Source organism: Muntiacus reevesi, chromosome 8, assembly GCF_963930625.1.
Source record: "Muntiacus reevesi chromosome 8, mMunRee1.1, whole genome shotgun sequence".
Lineage (NCBI taxonomy): Eukaryota > Metazoa > Chordata > Mammalia > Artiodactyla > Cervidae > Muntiacus > Muntiacus reevesi.
In genome coordinates, this window is record NC_089256.1 from 65,264,643 (window position 1) to 65,269,212 (window position 4,570).

The window sequence follows — 4,570 nt, forward strand, 5'->3', positions numbered from 1 at the left end:
TTGAGAGCTTGGTAGACAAAGAGAGGTGCTGCCCAGACACCCATTCAAGGAAAGACATGCACCCTACCTTCCAGGAGAAGCTTCCTCACCCGACCTGACGCCTTGCCCCACACCCCGGCCACTCCCAGGCCGCCTAGTGCGTGGCCTGGCGGGGCTGCAGCGCAGATGCTCTTGGCGTTTTTGACCGCTCGCACGCAGGTTAGTGATGACCAGTGACACGTGCTCCAGGAGCCCTACTGTGCTGACTTCTGCTTTGTTGGACCTCTGTTGCGACAGACCTCTGTCTCTGCTTCTGGCTCACTCCTTCCTTTCTTAGGTGTTGATCCCTAAGATGCATCTCATATACCAAACTGTTTCAGCATCTGCTCCCACAGAGCTAAATTACTATAACCTAAAATCAAGGAGAAACCAGTTAGGAGACATAGAGAGGCCTCTGAAGCAGGAGAGTAACCAAGAAAAGGGGGAGGATTAGAAACCCAGAGAAGTTCAAATGGTTACAAAGTGAAACCTGCTGTAACAAACATCCCGGGGTGTCTTCCAATTCTTGTCTTCTTCCTGAGTTTTATAACTCCCAGATTTTAGATGTAAACCTGGTTGTCCAAAATAAAGACAAAATTTCACAATTTCCATCAAAGCTAGATGTGATGATGTGACTAAGTTCCGGCCAATAATATATCAGTGGCTGCTTCAGGAAATCGTCCTTCAAAACAAAAATAGCAAGTAAAATCTTTGCCCTTTCTGTCTCTTCCTTCCTGCTACTAAGAACGTGTCTAGGATGGCTAAAGGGGCCTCCTAGGTGGCGCTAGTGGTAAAGAGCTGGCTTCCCAATGCAGGAGATACAAGAGATGCAGGTTCAATCCCTGGATCAGGAAGATCCCCTGGAGGAAGGCAAGGCAACCCACTCCAGTATTCTTGCCTGGAGAATCCCATGGACAGAGGAACCTGGCAGGCTACAGTCCATAGGGTCACAAAGAGTCTAACAGGACTAAAGCAACTTAGTACGCACACACACAGGATGGCTATAACTTTATCCTGGCCAAGGTTCACACTATAACTTAGGGATGGTGAAGTAGAAAGTTGCAGTCAGTTTGGGATCCAGTCAGTGTGAAATGGCAAACTCTCTATACCAGCTCTGCAGTACTTTCATCCTGACTTGTACAAGAGCAAAAAATAGTGATTTGTGGAGTCTCTGACATTCTTGACCTAATCTCATCCTATATAGGACATCTACGATAATATTTTTCTATCCCCTCCCCCCAAGGGCTGACCACTCCCTCCATCTGGCCCTTCTGCTCTTTCAGCATGCTGTCACAGCACTTTCCATAAGATATTGTCATGATTTAAGTGTCTTAGTAAGTGCTCTGAGTTTGCTGAAACCTATGAATGGATTTCAATCTGTTCATTTGGATCTCTGTAACTTAAAATTTTCTTATCCTTCCAGTTAGATCACAAGCACTTTGAGCACAGGGAACATTTCTTGTTCTCTCTGTAAAATTTCCATTTGGTCCTTTATATTTTCTATTTGTTTGTTGAGAATTTTTATCTTTCTATATATTTCAAGACTGCTCAGTCTTACTTCTTTTTTTTATTTTTTAAATTTTTTTCCATTTATTTTTATTAGTTGGAGGCTAATTACTTTACAATATTGTAGTGGTGTTTGCCATACATTGACATGAATCAGCCATGGACTTACATGTATTCCCCATCTCGATCCCCCCTCCGCACCCCATTCCTCTGGGTCTTCCCAGTGCACCAGGCCCGAGCACTTGTCTCATGCATCCAGCCTGGGCTGGTGATGTGTTTCACCCTTGATAATATACATGTTTCGATGCTATTCTCTCGAAACATCCCACCCTCGCCTTCTCCCACAGAGTCTGAAAGTCTGTTTTGTACATCTGTGTCTCTTTTTCTGTTTTGCATATAGGGTTATCGTTACCATCTTTCTAAATTCCATATATGTTTGTTAGTATACTGTATTGATCTTTATCTTTCTGGTTTACTTCACTCTGTATAATGGGCTCCAGTTTCATCCATCTCATTAGAACTGATTCAAATGAATTCTTTTTAATGGCTGAGTAATATTCCATAGTGTATATGTACCACAGCTTTCTTATCCATTCATCTGCTGATGGGCATCTAGGTTGCTTCCATGTCCTGTCTATTATAATCACTCTTACTTCTTAAAGCATTTTATAATAGCTACCTCAAATAGTTTGTCATATAATTCTAAAGTATTCGTCATTTTGGTGTTGGCAGCTATTGATTGTCTTTTCCAATGTGAGCTGAAACTACTGGTTCTTTCAGTGCTCAGTAATTTTGGATTATGCTCTGGATGTTTTGAATATTATAGGGCTCTGGATCTTATTGAAATCCTATGGAGAATGTTGATTTTTTTGTTTTAGTGTGTAATTGACCTGGTTGGGTTCAAGTTACAAATTTTGATCATACTTCTGGATTTGGGGCTGCCTTCAGTTCAGGCTAGAAATATTAGAGGGATAAAAAATGGAAAGTCACCATCAGTTCAGTGATACTTCAATTCTTATCTTCTACTCCAGTCTATCTACTATGATATACTTTTCAAGAGCTGTAAAATAGCTATTCCATCTGTTCTATCTAGATTTAGATTTCATAGCGGTATTCAGTGGATGAAACAGACTGAATAATGCTATCTTGCCCAGAACAGAACCTTAGTAAGTTGTTTTAAAACTGTATGTCCCTGGGACTTCCCTGGTGGTCCAGTGATTAAGAAATCCATCTTCCAATGCAATGGACGTGGGTTCGATCCCTGGTCAGGAAACTGAGATCCCACGTGCTACTGGGCGACTGAGTCTGCTCACTGAAGCTAGAGAGGCCCACGTGCCACAACAAAGATTCAGAGCTGCCAAACAACAACAACAAAAAAGTGTGTCCTTAATGTCTATAGAGGTTAAATAGAAGAAATGACAATACGAAGAATGCTTCTGAGTCCCCAGGACAGTTCTTAAGATGTATCCTGATCCATTGCAGGATTTAAAGTACTCCGTGCAAAGAACTTGGGAAATATGGGAAAAGCATAAACCTTGAAATTAAGCAGTCCTAGATTTGAACCCACACTTCATAGAGTGGAAAAAATAGATTATTATGATGTCCACTGAGAGGATAAAATCATATCATGTATGTAAATTCCCCAGCATACATAAGATAGAAAATAAATGTTAATTCCATTTAGAATTTAGTTATCAGGAAAAGATTGCCTGAAGGAATAGTATGCTTCTTTTGGTCATATGGTAAGAATTATATAACTTGTATTTTTCTTCATGCTTTGGCTGACAGGAGACTCAGAGCTAAGTGTGATGAGCAATCAATATGTTCACTTGAGGAACTGGTATATTTGTCTCTGTAGAATAACATGGCATTTTATTTTGCATTTTTTGAAACTGCAATAGCCAAATAGTATAATGTGACTTTTATGGTGAAATATTTTAAGCTTTTTGGATTTGGATAGAACATAGTCTTAAAAAAGCTACTATATACTATATGCTTTTTAACTTATACAGTACTACTAAACATTTTATGTTCCTTAACTGAAAGTTTGCAGTTATGTCGTTATAAAACAAACCACTTCAAGTTAAAATAGAGATAGTTATTTCAGAGTCATGAACCCTTGGTCATAGAGCAGTCACAGCTTAAAACTGAAATTCACATTTTACGATTAGAGCTTACATTTTAGATCTCAAACTGGCATTGCTCCTATATATGACCCGTTTTTAAAACATCTAAGATACTGATAACATGTGAAGAATATTTTTCTAACAAAATCAGATGATGTGGTAAGATGTGGTTGTCTAATCTTCCTTCCTTCAAAATTTGTTAGCATATTCATCACAGTTAACAATATGTCTTTCTTTGTTAAACACTGCAGGAATTGGTTTATAGTCTAAAGACATTCACAGTAAGCACAAGTTGCTTTAAATGACTCCTATTTAAAATAGGTTTGGTTAGATTTGGGAATAATGAAGTGTCTCATGGTTCTGATGAAAGCTTTCTTTTTTCTTTCAGATTTCCCTTAGAAGGAGCCATTTTTTAATAGAAGTGTTCTCTAACTACAGGCCCAATTTCTCCAGCTTGATTTATGCCAATCTGTTTCTAGAAGACTTGTATGATTATGTTGTGAGGCCAGATGTTGAAACAGTTTTGTTTTGTGTTTAATTTGCAGGCACAAGCTCACCTTTCACAGGGCAACACAACTTCCTAATGATTGACTGGAAGCTGTTTCTGCACCCTTAGGTTTTCCCACGTAATTCAGTTCATGGCAGTGTAGCAGTATACTTGTGTATTCAGCTTACTGAATTTGAAGTAAAACGTTGCTTTCTAAAATGGACTGGTCAGTTTCTGCCTGCTAAGATCTCCACTGAGTGTAAGTGTGCTTGTCATTTGCCACACCAAGTAAAATAGGGTCAAAACCTGTACTGTGTCACTAGGATTTCCTCCTAAAATTTGGTTGGGATCTTATAATATCTCACTGAGTTATTTTAGGAGATGTCAGTGGTATTCTTGCTTACTTTTCATATGTCCTTACTCTTGTTTAATG